The 17,085-nt window shown below is 48.9% G+C and overlaps 1 protein-coding gene and 1 long non-coding RNA gene across 5 annotated transcripts in view; one reads left to right on the forward strand and one right to left on the reverse strand.

Annotated features, from left to right (window-relative positions):
* Nucleotides 1-17,085, forward strand: part of LOC132910091 (uncharacterized) — a 258,457-nt gene that overhangs the window by 46,908 nt on the left and 194,464 nt on the right. The gene's annotated exons all lie outside the window — the stretch shown is intronic.
* Nucleotides 882-5,828, reverse strand: LOC132910092 (uncharacterized). Its single transcript, XR_009658684.1, has 2 exons — nucleotides 1,646-5,828; nucleotides 882-1,433 (listed from the first exon to the last, which is right to left on the reverse strand). It is a non-coding gene; the product is annotated as an uncharacterized LOC132910092 (long non-coding RNA).

The following is a 17,085-nucleotide window of genomic DNA, read 5'->3' on the forward strand; positions in this document are numbered from 1 at the left end:
GAGGATTTGATTTTTCGACGCGTGCAAACGCATCGTGAGGCTGGTAGAAGAAGAGCAGAGCGTTGCCTTTGATAGGAGCTGGAAGCGCGTGCGAACGTGCCATCTCGAAATACGTCAAGCGATTTAATGAGCCGGATTTCACGGGATCGGCGTCGAATGGGGAACGGGAATCTTCCTATGGGAACTCAGTGGCGTATGAGCCGATCGGTAGGGTATTGGGGAACGAAATGCATGGGCGAAAATGGTGAGAGGCAGGGTGGGTGTACGCGGAAAACCGGGGTCAAAAGCCCGCAGAAATTTTCAACAAAGCCGCTCATTGTGCTCGCGAGTGGCAAAAGGGGTGCCAAGCCACGTATATAATGTTCCTCTGACGAACCCCGTCCGCTTTCTTTTTTTCGCCGCGCTTACGCACTGGTTGCGTACCTGTCGCAAAAATAGCATTGCAGGTAAACCACTCCGCACACCGTTTCCACGCGCGTCTCTTTTTGTATTTTTCGTATGTCGGTGCGTGTCGTTCGATTGTCACTCGCACGACTCGACTTTGATGGGTGTTATAACCAAGCCATGTATTTCGATTTTGAACACCGTTGCTCTCTTCCACTCGACTAATTTGACTCGCGTAATATTTGCCGGTTTCGCGTGTATTTCACTTGATAGATCGATTCGTTGGTTCCAAATAATTGCTTCGCCGTACCGGACAAAAATATTCTCCCTTTAAACGACTATCGGGTCGTGCGAGTGAAAAATATTGCGAGTATTCGTGTAATTTTCAAATTTTAATCGTCGCCCACTCCATTCCCGAGTATTTAAAAGGAAATCAAGGGAGTAGAGGGATGAGAAAATAGAGGATCGGAAACTGCGATACGCGCGTGCTCGGAACCTTTGAGACTGCATTTTTTTTATTTTCAAAGACACTGTTTGACAGATGCCCCCTGATCCTCTGCACCCTCGTTACGAGCCTCAAATCTCTTCGAATCGACAGGGTCGCCGATTTCACCCCTTCTGTATTCTTTTTTACGCTTTCGTCCTGTTCTGCTCTGGTTCACTCATCGCACACCCTCTGTCGCGCTTTTCGGGCCTTTATAAAGCTGTGAACGCGTGATAATCGAGGACGTTGCTTCGATTGGGGCGATCTCGCACCTTTGTCGACTGCCGAACCGTTATGCTATAACGAGTCAGCGATGGTTAAGTTGGTTGAAGTGGCTGCTGGTTAAAGAGAACGTTTCTCTCTCTCCACGCTCCTCATTCCTCGCCGTATATCCGGTCAGGATACCATTGTATGCACTTGTCGCCGCGTAGATTCGTGTCATTCACGGTGGTCCCGATACTCTTCTTGTCGCAGACGAAACGATATCGATGACACTTTACTCGTTTTGCCCGTGTTTCCACCGTCTTTCTATCGCACTCGATGCCGGGAGCAAGTGTTGACGGCGCTGTAAATTTATTTAGATTCTCATAAGCGCGGTTTCTCATAGAACTCGTGTCGCGTACTTTTCCCAACGTTATCACGGAACGGGATCGATTGCAATGAAAAAGCAAGAAGATTTATTCGCAACAAGTTGTCGGTATTGAGATCTCCGACATGGTAATCGTTGTGCAACTTATTTTACTGTGATTAGCATAATTGAATCGATCGTAGACTTACAGCCGGATCGACGATCCTGTTTTATCGGCGCGTGATATATACCCCGTGTCACGATTAGAAGCAAAGTCGTATCTCGATCTGGTGGCAATCCGGGGAACCATGGACGCCGGGACGCCTGATGTTTCCAGGCGTCTCCGTTAGCGGGCGCCACTCTGCGGTTACGGGGTAACACCAGTTGGATTCGTTTCAACCCTCCGTGCTGCTCGCTGCTGGAACCTCTGTCCACTCGGCGTCCGACTTTCGACGAAGCTGCTGGCGTGTCAGAGCTCTGTCCCTTAGGATAAATCTCGCTTAGCAGTATCTATCAATCGTCGAGTGAATGCTCGATCGTTGAAAGTTTAGATAGAAGACATTGGAGCGATCTACAGAGTCAAAGTAGATTCTAAATCAAAATCATCTATTTGTCGGACAACCGGCCCGACCAATTGAGCTATTCAGCTCGTCGACAGATTGCTTCTCGTTTAATGGCTACCGTTGTAATAGAGTAGTCGATCTTTTTATTAACGTCATTGGAACAGTGTCGTTAACGCCGATAGCTATACGTCAAGCGTCGATGAGAAATTACGAGAATCGCGACGAGGCGTTGATGGAGGCCTCGTGTCCGACATCGTGGTGCAGGAACGCGAATTTATGACTCTCCATCTTCGGTCGGTAGTTACTGTTGAAACGGCTGGTAGACGATAGCCGAAGCAACGTACGGAATCGCATCGCAATTATTCGCATGGTGAATAGTTTATCAGGCGATAGGGTCGTTAACCTAATGGAAACGGCGTTAAGGCGAGGATCGATATGGTGCACTTCGTCGCCCGACATCCTTGCCGAGGCCAATCGCGAGAAAACGGGCCGTGAGAGGCGAGAAAATCCGCGCCGGCTCTAATAGCGCGTGAATACATTTAATGGACCCATTTGAATTATAATGGCCGATCGAGATATTCCGATTGGCAGTTGCCATCCGACAGATCTCGGCTTGTTTCTCCGCTGCCTAATCTTTTTCAGAGATTAGAAACCGGTACGCTCTCTCGACTGGGTCCCGTTATTGAGCCATTATCGACTTTTAAAGTTCTTACGATTATGATGGAGCACGGTGGCGCGCGAGCTTTCCATCGGTAACCGAGGAAACCAGATTTTTCAAAGGCTCGAGCCGCGAATCGACACGACGTGTCGCGTTACTACGGGGATTATGATAATTCGTTTCGAAAGATTCACCAACACACGCACGAAAATAGGTGACAGATACAGAGACACCGTGTGACTCTTGCGCGGTTTACGTTACGAGTGCGTTCATCGTCGCGAGATACGTGCGAACGTTATTTTTTTTATAGCGGCAGCGAACGTTATAAAACGGCTCGTAGCTTTTTATCGACGTTAATTCCGCGGAAGTACGTCGTAGTAGGTAGCTTTACGACGAGCTTCGCGATTCACGCGTCGAATTCCAGATTTCTGGTTGACCTCGTAAAAACATCGAGAACGTTGTTTATCCGATTTCACGGCGATCGAAAGCAGCGCGACGCTCGTTAACTCTCGATTAAGTCTAGCAGATGTTATTCGCGAGTCGCCTCCGACCGAGTCGCTTCGGAATATATCGGAATAAATATTCACCAGGACTTTAAAGCCGAGGATCCGAGTCCAGACAGAAGTCGAGACGCAAGCTCTGTGTTCGACGTTGCAATCGATAACGTAAATGTAGCCGAGCGAAGCAGCGTCATCGCTATGGGCTAGGATGGTCGTTAACGCCGTCGAACATAATTATTTATAATTTATTTAATATCCATGTTTTAACGATGTTAATTACACGGCAAGGGGCGCTCAGCGTCGCCGTTCCGACGTAATCACCCCTCGGGACGTTGGCGCTCCAATCTCTCGCTACCTTCAAAACACCTGTACTCCTCCTTCCGCGTGTCTTTGATAATGACTTCGTTCGCTTCGCTTCCACATGGTAACAATTGTTACCTCGACACGAGTTCCTTGTTCCTTACCGCGATACCGTAGGAGATGCGTCTTTTTCTTCGTTTCTCTCTCCCTATTTCGTCGTCGCGATCATTACGTACTTGTATATCTGCAGAAGAGGCATACGGACGCGCGCAATTTAGGAAACGTCGACGAAACGTTTGTCACGCACGCGAGCCATCGTTTTCGATTCCCGACGCTCACTAAAATCGAGTGTTTATTTCAACGACCGGTAACGAGGCTGTGAAATTCAGCCTTCGATGAGAACGGTTTGGACGCCATTGGCGCACGTCGCCCGTCTTAGTTACCTATAATGACGGTAAATTACCATCCCTATCTGCCACGTTCCCGTGACTGCGGTGAGGAACGACGAAAAATCGAGACGCGTGGGTGGCTGAGGTAAACGTGGGTCCTCGGTGTCCGAGTGTTGAGCGTGTTCCATCGCGGACGAACAATCCGTGGAACACGAATCACGTACAGAGACACAGGGATACGCGTGTTGAGTAAATCGACGAGTTAACCGCGTCCTGGTGCAACGATCCCCTATGAATAATCGACACTGTGTTCACCCGCGTTTGCTTAACTCGGTGGGTGTACAGGTGGGTGGCAGACGTGGATCATAGGATTATCCTGTTCATAGCGGACGTCGTTGGACCCGAGGATCATCCGTTATTGTTTCGACCGTGGGACTCGAGGACCGTCCGCGGGAAAAAATGTTGGGTTTAACGTTGCGTGTAAATTAGAAAACCGATTTGTTTTTCCCTGTTTGCTGTCGACTCGGCTCTTTGTTGGTCGCGTTGCGACCGTTGTAGCGGATTTGCATCGGCGTTCGATCGCAAACGATAAGACGTAGGTGTGATTATTGGTGCAACGGTGTGTCCGGTCACCGACACGCGTAGCAACACGAAGCATATTGTAAAATTCCATGATATATTCGTTGAGCGTCGACTTTCCCGATCGAAATAAATTCCACGAGCGGACGGGATTCGTTACGCCGCCGTATCGACAAGATCGGCAGAAATATTCGCTAGATCGGCTTTCGCCGTATTTATTGCCTCCTTTTCGTTTTGTTCTTCTCTTCTGGTAGCGTGCGAGCGTGAAAACTGGATCAACGACACGGGGGATAACCCGGTATCCTAACGAGCGACGCGCAGTTGCGTTGTAGCAACAAATAGCCCAACGCACCCGGCTTATCCGCTTCCATTCGTTTCGATCCGAGAGTGTCTGGTTCATTATCGGTCGCAACGCTCGGTTACATCTTTTAACGAACGTGTAACGAATGTCCCGGACGATAGGTCGACAGATAACGGAGCAAATGAAATTGTCAGGGACGACGAGGCCGATCGAGTTAACGATAGGTGCTCGACTCCTCCAAGATTCTCTCTTGCGTGCTTCTGGAACATCGTGTTGTTTTCTTTCGTTTAGCTAGATAATAAATACGATATAGTTTTACGAAGAAAATTGAGAGTTACGCAAATTTACTCCGTATTTTCACGCCGTTATTCCCTTTCATACCTCACTCTGTGGTATAAATCGCGAACGTTTTCATATTTAAGCAACATCGTGGAACTCGTATACTGCCGATTGGATTCTGGGCCGCGATAACGTATCGATCTGCCAGGTACAGTCCGATGTTTAGCTAGATAATCTCGCCCAGATACACAATAGCCATATTTTCACGATATTGTCTTTAACCGTTTCCGCGTAGCGAGAAATAATCGCGCGCACGTGAGAGACATACTCTCCGTTGCGTATAGTTTACATGAGAAGATAATGCTCGCTCTTTTAAGCATTCTCCTCGGTAAATTATGCTTATCTCGGCTCGCGGGTCCAGGTATCGCCAGGCGGATACCTGTCGCCGCGATGACAAACGCGCGTTTGTTCATTATTTTATCGGCGTCAAACGCGCCGTTTCGAAATGTCTTCGAATCGCCCCTTACATTGTTAACCGTTGGTTCTTTTCTCAACCGCGCTCGACCTTCCATGCGACCATGTGGGAACGAACGATCGGTGTCCCTCGATCGACCACAATAAAAACGCAACACTCGCGATCCCTCGCCGGATATTTATCGCCGGTGAGATTACAGTCGAGTAAATAAACAGTAAATTATCGTAAAGGCGGTGCATGGCGCAAGCGACGCGCGAATACCGTCGATCCGTAGAACCGATTCGTAATTTACGTTTCTCGTTCCCCGCAACGCGACGTGGACGTGGCCGATAAAGAGTTCCTTCGATTTGATCGTCGCTGGGTTCGACTGAAATTCGCAGCCACGGAAGGCAAGTTAGGCAAGAAAATGCTCGACGAGGGAGAGACGAAACGGGATAAAAGGACGAGGGAAGGATGAGAGAAGCGGAGAATGTACCAGGCGCGTGCATTGTGTCAGTTCAGCGAGGTATCGTGTACGATACACAAGCTTCGTGGAACGAGGATCTCGTGCTTCGTGGCGTGTCCTCATCCACGTACTTGGCGTATATCGCGTAACAGAGGTCTGGAACGGGCGGCAGAGATAGAGGAGCGCAGCACGAAGCGAGTTCCCTTCCGCACGAACGATCGGACGAGAGTGTCGTGCACAAACAACCGGATGCGTTAATTTTTCCCTCGACATACTTTTCCTCGTCTATGCACCGCGTTTCTCTGAGAAGCGAGTCTGCCGAATGTGAGTACACGATGGTCGATGATACCGTTTCGTATAGACGAGAACCCCGACAATTTATCTTACTTTAACAACGTAGCTCGCTCGTTGAGGTTAATCCCGGTGTATCTTGAAGAAGGACGACAGAAAGTGGGACCGTAGTCGCGACAAGTCGGACGCGAGAAATGAGAAGAATGCTGATGGAAAAATCCATCAAGTTGTTGGAGGCCTGTTTACGATCAAACTGGGGTCGTAAATCTTGTTCGATACTCGCGATCGTCACTTATGGCAGAGATTTGACCGGATATGGCGAGGTTTCAGAAGGTGTCCGGCTTCGTCGGTTCGTTCCGATACATCCAAGCGTAACGCGCGTACAAATCAATTCAAGCGGAATGTCTGGTCCCGAGCTTTGGGCTGATGTTGATGGATAAACGGCTCGTGACCGGTTGATGTCCGATTTGTCATCGTACAATGGATGTATAAGCCGCTGCGAGAAATAACGCTCGTTTTTAGATCCACATCGCTGGGCGCCATTTACGACAGGGAGGTGTCGCGCGGCCACATTCCGCGGCATTGTCCTGGAAGCGGTATCCCGCGGAGCAGTGGTATAGAATCGCGGGAATCCTACACGCTCGGTTCAATTTCGATTTGTCCGCTCGATATTCGATAATCGACGTTCGTTATACGTCCTTCACGCCTGGATACTTCTTTTATGGACGTTCCAAGCGTCTTGCCCGCTGCAGGGTGTTTCGTCATAAGTTATTCGCGAACGCACTTCCAGATGCACGTTTCTTGCACGATTTGAGGTCTGCGGTTTGGAATCTCCGGGAAAGACGCGCGTTTTCTTTGTCCTTCCGCGGCCGTGTAACGATCGCGCGTAAAGCCATTGGCGCGCGTCGGCCGGCCGAAATCCGACGCCCGAGTGAAATATCCTAAAATTATGCGGTAATATCTGGCAGCGACATACGCGGGCTCCCGAGGGTGCGGTGGTGGCTGCGTCACCTGCGAGAAAGGAACAGAGGAGGATACGACAACGGCCGCCCTCGGGGTCCCAGTGCCGGTGCTTTTGCCTCTGGTTTCCTCGCCTCCTGCGGTGAACATTTTCATAAACTCCCTCATAAAGCATATTCCTATTCTTGCGCCCATATTCTCGCCGGGAGGCTTGGCCTGGTATTAATTATACCCGAAGAAACGCGTAATCCGATTGTTTAAATGGACGCTTGTAGCGTGTGGCATGTGCGCGATAGCTGTGTTCAATCAGCGTCGGTTTGTTTAGGTGCATGTTTGTTTAGTGTTTTAAGAATTATTTTTCGAGGAACGAAAGATAGCCGCAATTGGTCTGAGGGACGATCGCTCGAAGTTAACGTAAGCAGCTATCTTTGGTAGCGTGTCACGGAATTAATTTGTTCGTGACAGATGACGAGAAGAACGTCCCTTTGTATCCTTTCGTGGGCGATTGCATTTCGTAAGCGGTCGATGAATACGAATGAACGCCGGCTTTGTCCTATGTTCCGTGATTCGCGCGATCACGATCTCCAGATCTACGATGCTCGTTGTTTCGTCGCGATTGTGTGACATTACTCGGTGGGTTTTATTCGTCGTCGTTTTAAAAACGGCTGTCAGACGATTCTTAAGTGGTATCTTTGCTTTTTATTTCGTCGTTTGTAATATAACTCGTATGGATCGTAATGACGAACTCTGTTCGCGATGTACTAAACGTTTCATCGACGAATGCGTCCCACTCGGTTGCATAAAAGTTTCCAGGGACTTATTACGATCGTCACCCTGCTTTATGGACGCTAGTAGTTCCGGCTAAGAGGGTGAATTCGTCCGAACGACGTAATGAAATGTTGTGCCTAAGACGCTATTGCACGACAAGACAACGCACTTATGGGATCGTCGGAGTATAAGAGGGCAAAACGTGCGTATACTCACGCGCTTACCCGTTTAGGGTGGTTGCTAAACATTCGTACACAACCGTCTCTTTATTACACGTACGTTTATCGCTACTTTGTGCGTCTCTTTTTATTCATCTCGCAACTATATTACCATTTTAACGAAAGTATCCTTGAACTTGCCATTTTTGGGGAAGACGAACGGTGTATCTTTATCTCTTAAAATATCCATGTTTTTATCAACTCGATGATACGCTGAAAACTCGAGGCAAATAAGAGGGAAGTAATACCAAAAGATCCGTCTCGGGATCGTTTCGAACCTCTATCGAAATCCTTTTTCCTTTCGAGCACGGAACTGCAGGCCCGCGAACGAGAATCCTGGGTAACGGGCAGGAAAACGATGAGAAAAGTAGTTGTCGGCGAGCGTTAACGTCTTCCCGGTCAGTGGCTCGACCGCCCCTTAAGAGGAAACCATTTTCCAGCAGCGAGATTCTCTGATCCAGACGGACAAAGGGTCAGAACCCGATATCTTCCGAAACATTCCACGCGAAGAACAGAATCATATCGTTCCTTCTTGCTGCTTATGAAGCGTTACGTAAGCACAAAAAAGGAATCCTTTCGAAGTGATAGACGAAGAATCTATCTCTTTTAAGATCGTCCGAAGATTATTTAACAGTTTACCCTTTTAAAAACAGGAAAAGGGATAGGTGCTATAAAAAATTAGAGAACGAGGAGCGAGAGTATAATAAACAAGGAGAAACGAAAATGAATAGATCGGTAGAAGAGAGGACGATAAAAGGAGCGAGCGAGGAGGGTAAGGGAGAGAAAGAGATTCTTTAGGGAGAAGGGAAGTGGAATAAGAGGCTACGTTGAAACGTAGAATTTATCGTGACCGTGTTGTTAAGGTGAATCGTTATCGCATGGCTTTATAAGGGCTTGGATTATTAGAATATCGACTGCATGATACGTCAGAAGTCTCGTCACGTGTCGAAGTTTGTCTGGAATGGAAGGAGGATCGAAGGCTCGTTAACTCCGTATTATCCCCTGACTTATTTCAACGACCCTGTAAGAATATTTGGAAATACAGTTTGGAAACCGTAATTCCATGGCTTTCCACGAAACTTTTGCTCCGTGATCTAACTCGCAGGTCTTTCTGGATTCGTTTCAACTCGCTAGAGAATGGCGTTAGAAGAAAGCGGTGTCCTTAAAGTGGATCGCGATGAACCAAATTGCCGACGAATTAATCGACGAATGTCTTAACTGGAACGACGGAATCTAACGTCTCTCGCGCGTCTACGATTTGTCGCTGTCTCTCTCTGTCTAGCTCTTAACCACTGTTACTCAGGCATTTGCCGTCAATTTCGATCCATCGTTCCATCATCTCGAGGCTAAAGTGTCGATCGAATTACATTATGGCTCGTAGGCCGCGTTCGTTGCCCTCGTCTTCCGCGCTCCTCCTAAGAAAAGCCTATTGCATATGAATATAAGTATATTATCATAATATGACGCCTAGGGTGGCGCCTCTTCTGGTTCGCTGCTAGGGGCTCGAAATCCTGCGCTCCGGGTTTAGGCGAAAGGGAAGCCACTTTTACAAGATGCGTATGGATGGAAATCCTGATAGGTATCTTCTGGAATGTACGGCACGCTGTCTCGAGGAGATTGAGCAAAATAAGCGTCGATGTATATATATTGTCTGAGCACATACTTAACGTAAAGTATGCCCGGGTTCGTAAGAAGAGATGCATGCCTTCGTGCCGCTATGCTACGCGTGTACACGTTGAATATACGGAATGGAAACGGGCGTGGGAGAGAGACGCGTGGAAGGAGACGTATGCGAGAGACGTATAAAGTGGCTCGAGCCATGATAAATGAATCAAAGGATAATCTAATAATTTAGATGGAGAGATTACACGGCAGCAAAAGTTGCATTCAACGTTACACGTATCACGGTGCTATTACTTGCTCTTTTACGGAGATCGTTCCGTCCTCGGTTTCACAGGAAGAAGAGTGGAAGAGAAAGGTTGGATTGGCTGGATCCCGATACAGGTCAGCGGCGCGCAAAGGATTAATTTAATTTTCACGTCGATAGGATGGCAGATACAACGCGAGCTGGTGCAATAGCCATGGGGATTGATTATCTTTCTCCACGGTTAGCGGTTGTTCGACAGCCGACAAGTCGCCGAACAATGCGATCCGCGTCTCGATCGAATGTCTATATTTATCTCGATGGCTCCCGACTGGATTTGTCCGTCAATTAACGGCCGCGCCTTAATTAACGCCAGCTCCACGAGCCCTCCCTCTCCCTCAGCTTGTTCAGATAAAATGTCAAAGGATGCTATCCGAGGACCCAGGTGGACACTCCGGGGAAAGAGAGAGCTCTTGGGCTCTCTTTACGCCGAACAACGCAGAGTAAATTTCACGTAATCCACCTGCCAGCAGAAGAAAGGAGTTATCTTGCTAGGACGATCTAACGTTTCAACAAACATGTCGCGGCAATTGTAAAGGGCAAGTAGAGCCCTAGACTCACGGACAATATGCAGATAAAAGAAAAAGGGATCGCTGCCCAGTGTCCTCCGCTAATGGAATAAATAATGCGGAACGGAGAACAGTTGCCTTAACTGCTCCATTGTGTTCGCCCGACTTCGCAGGAATCGAGTTAATCGTTTTATTATGTCCTCTGCCGTCTTTAAGGCCGCTCCGAGAGAAGATGGAGAGACTGCCGGAGAAAAAAATCCTCCTAGCCAGAGATTGGAACCGAACGGACTTTAATTACAGTTAAAACGACAATGGTAGCAGACGACGATGCTCGTCGGGACATCGGCTTGGAGAGCATTCGTCGATAACTCGACCGACTCGACTCGATTCATCGGTGACGTATTCCACCTGCTAAAACAACTTGTTCTCCAGCCTAAGCCCAGAGTGATTTAACAGCTGTTCGCAACAAACGGGAATAAAGCTTCACAGGGACACATTTTGCTAGCGCTCTAACAAGTACACCGGGATTGTCTTACGTGGTGTGGATGGAAAACGCGCTGGTAGCTGTAAAAACTGTTGCGGTCGGCTGCCTGGTGAACGCGTTTCGAAGCCGACAGCAGGTTAAATCAATGACCATTAGTTCGATAGCAGAGTTTTTACTAGGGTCCCTCGGTTGGCCCTCCCACGGGCCAGTCGTTGCTTCGGCTACCGGCTCGGGGGAGAACAATGGGCCACAAATCACCGCTGGAACCAGCTAAATCTCGTTTCGCGAACTCTCGGACGGCCACGTAAGTCCTAACGATACGCGGAATAAAAGAAACGGTTTCTTCGTCTCGTCTCCGTCCGGTCTCGCACCTTTTTTCTCCGCTCCTGTGGTCGAACCAGGAGAATCAATTCGAACGAATAAATTCAATGGTTCTTTTGTGTCCGCTCCGATCGATTCCTTTTTTCTCGCGCTCGGCCCGGTTCGAGCGCGGCGCATTGCGGATCGAAAGGAGGACACCGTGATAAAACGAAGCAGTTTCCGTTTTATTATCGCGCTATGGCGCGACCAAGCTTCTTGCATCCGGTTTCAAGTTTGCCCGTAGCGGACCGGCGGATCGCGTTTTCCAGCGCGTCTCGGTTTTCTCGCGCTGCTTGCTTTTCGACTTACCGGAGCATACGGTTCTCGGGGCAAAAGGTTCTCTTCGATTGGGGGATAGACGTCGGACTCGTTGTCGAGTTTTACTGCCCGTGGCCGGTAAAATCCTTCGTACGAGATCATCCCTGTTTGGACAGAAAGACGGAGAACAACGAGCTTGGAAGGGTTGCGGGGAGAAGGGAGGGTGTTGTTGGAAACTGTTTACGAGAAAAATGTCGTGACCGTTTGGTAAAAAAAATTTCAACGAAGCCAGTGATGAGACTGCAGACGGAAGAGAAATATAACGCAGTAGGGAATGGCGGGACGAGATAAAAAGAGAATGGGGTATCCTGGACGATTATCGTTATCATCGATGGGCAACGGTGCTACCAACCACAGTGGCTCGAGTACCTATTTACAGGCGCGAGAGCACGATACTCGGATATTACAGATATTTCTCCGATACGGGGGTGCGCGACGTGTGGCAGACGGAGGAAAAACGAAGAAAAAGAAGAAAAGGGAAACGATAGAGCGAGCGAAGAATAAGGACGGAAGAGTGGAAAGGGCGGAGAAAGTCGGGTTAAGAAAGAAGAGACGTCGCTGCATAAGCCCGGGGGCTGCTGGCGTGCCGATACGATCTGATAGTCTATTTATCATTCGCCGCGCTTACCTTCCTCTCCGCCCTTCGTTTAGTTTTCACGGAGTCTTTACCTGACGGTCTTTACCTCCTAGCTGCGTAACCAACGCGTACCTCTCGGCAATTGCGTCAACGCGACATGACGCGTGAAGAGAAAAGACCCAGGAAGAAGATGGCGTTTCCTCGATGCGAAATTATGCGAGTCGACGATGTATCGCGTACACAAGGGCAACAAATGCCATAACACTATTGCTGCGATATCAAGGATTGGATATTCCGTTGTTCATCGAACGACAGGATACCCTGGTCCCTCGTATACGCGAAATGTTAGCGTGTTCGACTTGGAGGGATACCAATGCCGAGTTATTTCTATCGTGACTTACGTCGGTTCTTACTGGTTCGTGCGATGAATACGCCACTGATACGAGACAGAAGGACGGGGAGGCAGAGAGAAGGATATATGTTTGACGACTGGACCCGATTGTATCGTATAGGCGAGCACGGTTAGTCCAATGGCAGATCGATATCGCGACTCTTAACGGATTTACGACCCGTCTTATCTCACAAAGGTACCGACGACCACGCACCGCGAGACCACTCGGATGCTATCGCTTAACGATTTTGTTCTGGACTTTACCTGGGTTCAATGCCAACGATTGTCCGACGGCTATGAGGAACCCGCGCACGACCAATCGCTCGAGACGATATCGTTTAGATATTCGATCGACAGCGTCTGGATCCGACCTCTTTTCTCCCTTCACGACTCGCAAAGGTAGCGTGATCGTGTCCAGACTCACGTTGCAAGTGTATAACAGCGCAGAGAATATCGATACTCCGTTATCCCGGAAGAATTAGAACGTACAGAGAACGTCGGTTCAACCAAATAGCTTGCGAATTGCTAGTTTTTCTAGGAAGCAGTATCGAAACCTTCGAGTTGGAATACCAACGAATCCAGCGGCGCGTCGCTCAACGAGATCCTTTTCGTAGAACTTGAGAAAACTCGACGCGTCGATTGAATTTCAATTGCTCAAACAGTCTGTCAAGTAACGCTCGAGTTTCCGCGGCAAATTGAGTTTGTTACATGGATACACGGCGTCGGAGAAATTTTTCGAAACTGCTGCGAGGAAGTAGGAACGGAACGATCGAGACGCTCCGCGGAAGTCGAACCTAACCCGATAGATGAAAGTCGTCTCGTTAGCCGGTAATAGCCGACATCGGGAACGTGCGAACGAGCTCCGAGGCGGAGTCGCGAGATCTCAAGGATCAGCCTCGCGTTCGTGCACGATATCGTTTGAACCGACTTCCGTGGCGCGCTCCACTCACGATCGAGAGAGTTCTTCGATGCGGATCTCGCGGCTCGAAACCGCGCATTACAAAGCATTACGCGGCGCGTACTAACGCGCGGTACCTCGCGTAATCACCAGATCGTTTACGCGAATGCGCCGGCAGGCCCGATTAATACGCTCACCGCGAGCGGGCTGAAGCTAGCGAGAAGCTGGTTTCCCGATAGACGAGGCTAGAAACGTTGTTGCGCCGAATGGGCCTCGCCGATTTACATATCGCACATGTCGGGTACTTGTCTCGAAGCATTTGCTTCCATGGGCTCGAATTACCACGAAAACCGGGGGTGCTTGGCTGCTAGTCTGCCGTGAAACACATCGGCGGGGAGACGCCACGATAACACGCACGCACGCATGCACGCACGCTGCCATGTTCATACACGCATACCTATATCGAACGGTTATCGTGGAATTCGTTCTCTGTTCTCTGCCTTTCTGATTCCTCGTAAACGGAGACCAAACTCTCTCGAGATTTTGCGGATACCTTCGACCAAGGGAAGACGTTGGTAGGTAGAATTAGCGTTTCAGTTGCAAACGTATTTTTTCTACGAGTTGGACGTCGTCTCTAAGTAACAACGTTCGATCGGACGCGACGATCGGCTGTATCGAGTTAGCGCACGTACAGATGAAACTTGGTAATGAAACGAATCGGTTCTAGTATAATTTCCTCGTAAAGAACACGCGATATCGGGTTCGGAATAGTAATGAAGCTTGCACGGTAGCCGCGCGTTAGCGTGACGCGGAGATTGCGCGTGGCTCGCGACTCGGTCGAAGGGAAATAGACTTTTCATCGTGAACGTTCGTCTACGGGGCCATTAGCAGGCGAGCTGATCGTACGTTATAAACGTAACTCTCGGGTCCGATGTTCGTCGCCTCCTTTGGAAACAACCGGTTAACTGCATACGTTTCTAAAGTCTGAAGGGAATTGGAGGATCGGAGAGCGGCCGATTTTATTCCCACTAAATACACGGATTTGCGTTTCGCACCAGGGCCGTTTTAATGGCAGTCGGCGTTTTATCGGCCATGAAAATCGACTCGCTCGTTGCTAAGAAGATTATTTATACTCCTCGATTTTCGGTGTTCCTCGAGAAAAGTTCCAAATACGCGCGTCGCGTACTCATCGGTTGAGAATGTTTTCTGACATGATGCTTCGTACGGAGATTGTAAATCGATGGTGAAACGGTAAACGACTCTGACCAAAAAGCGGTTTGTTTTTACCGAAACACGGGATCGTTATTCTTCGATTCTTTCTGAAACATCGATCAGTGTTTATTGATTCCTCGGGTATCGAAATCGCCGTAAAGCCGTGCACGGCGCTGCACTCACCTGCTGTGTTAGTGGCTGCCTGTTGCCTTAACGACGTTACACGGACAGGTAGTGAACGAGAGTATCCGTTAAACTATCGAGTTTATCGTGCAGAAGATCGTAAAATCTGGCAGGAGAATCCTCGCGGGCTCCCGATTCCACTGCGCTCTCCGACAGGATGAATTATAGCCAAGGCCGAAATTTGCCGAGGCTCCCTTTTTATCATTATTCTTCCTGGCCGGAAATAAAACGATAGCCGGTGTGCTCGACTTTTATCGATGCTAGCTTTCGCTTGGTTTTCTCGGCTAGAAAGCCTCTTCCGCTCGATGATTTGTTATTTCGAGCGGGCGTCTCGAAAACGAGACGAAATTTTTCGCCCAGAAACGCGTGAATTTCCGTGAGAAAGTCCACCGTCTGACACGTAGTAGGACACACCTGTGGTAACCGTGGACAACGAAAACGTACGATTGGTTGAGATTTACCGCTGGTCGTGGGTTTGTAAACCCTGCGAAGACCCGTGTAGCCCGAGAGATTATCCGAAAGAGTGGTGGTCCGTTGCACGATCTATTCTCGACCAGAGTTCGTTGTCACACAGTCGCGTACACCTTTCGCGGCCCTCTTTCTTCGCTCGCATATGGCTACTCTTTCTTGTCGTACTATTAACTCCCACACGGATCTCGGTTGAAAGGGTGAAACAGAGAAGAGCGAGACCTTGTCGTGCTACATCTTGAATAGGTAAAGTCTCTCACGCAGGAAGGAGCATGCATTTACAGGAAGATAATTAGCACAAGTGCCATTGAGCACGAAAAGCAGAAGCTGGGGAACGACAAAGAATGAATTCGTGGGCTGTCGGAGAACGCCGTGTACAACCTGCTGAAACATCGCGATCAAAGCAAGACGGTGTTGTTGTTTGAGTTGCTGTCGCGGAAAGCGGGGCTTCGCGTGAATTGTCAGCCCCGTCGCCAGTTATTTATTTACCCGTTTCGAGGTTTCGTTAAAGGGTCCATCGGTTGGGGAATTCGAGGAGGGTCGAAGGCGCGAAACGTTTCTGATATCAGGAAACTGGCGTTTAACTCTCGTGGAATAGTCGACGATATGGTGGCTAGAAGACGGTTGGGCGTCGATCCGTGGAAGGGTCGATAATTTCGTCGGTTTCTAGGCATCTCGAGCGTAATTTAACGCAGGGCCTAGAGCGGCAGCTGTACCCCGACGGTGGCGGACACGGGACCGCAGAGTCACGATAAACTCTCATAATTCACTTACGCGATATCCTGCCAGCGTATAAAGCCGTCGGTAAAGCGCAAGCACGCCGGGCAAATTCCGTATTGAATGCGAATACCCTTTTCGTAACATTCGTATACGCGTGTATACGATTATTCATACCTGACCATTGTACGTGCTCAACGCAGGATCTATCGTGCGTCGTAATATTCATCGGGACGGACAACAGATGGAAATTTTGATACACCGCGCGTAGCCAGCCGGCGGAGTAATGGGTTCCATGTGCGTGTAATTCCTTTCAGCGAAAGAAAAAAACCGTGAAAAAAAGTCGTCAAGCTTCTAGCTTACTAATAGCGTATTAGGAGACGCGATGCTTGTTCTGCCTTGAAGAGGAGTTAATAAAATTCAATTTGTTTTTTTATCATGTTAGTTTATTTGTTGAAAACTTACGTTCGTTTATTCGCGATATATAGTCTTGGAAAACGGTAGTTACTTATTGCGTATAAAATCTTAGAGGATTAGAGATAGGTGACACGGTCAATCGAGATTCCGGATGAAGCCAATCAAGGTATCGCGAACGATAACCATGCGGAACGTAATGATCTGGCGGTGGCACGATCCGTATTGTTGTCGGTCTCCTAATTGCGAACTGTTTCAGCGTGCAATAGGCGCGACGTGCAATCTGGCAGCGACGATGGTCGGTGACGGTGGTGATGGTGTGGCGGTCGCACAATAGATTCGGTTTGATGCATTGCCGGAGAGCAGGAGACCGTTAATTTCGTGCCCTCCTGGCCCACAAGCGCGGTATCGCGCGCCGATTGCTGTTCTCCGTCAAACGTCGTTCGCGTTAATAACTCATCGAAGTAA

Source organism: Bombus pascuorum, chromosome 8 (assembly GCF_905332965.1).
Source record: "Bombus pascuorum chromosome 8, iyBomPasc1.1, whole genome shotgun sequence".
NCBI lineage: Eukaryota > Metazoa > Arthropoda > Insecta > Hymenoptera > Apidae > Bombus > Bombus pascuorum.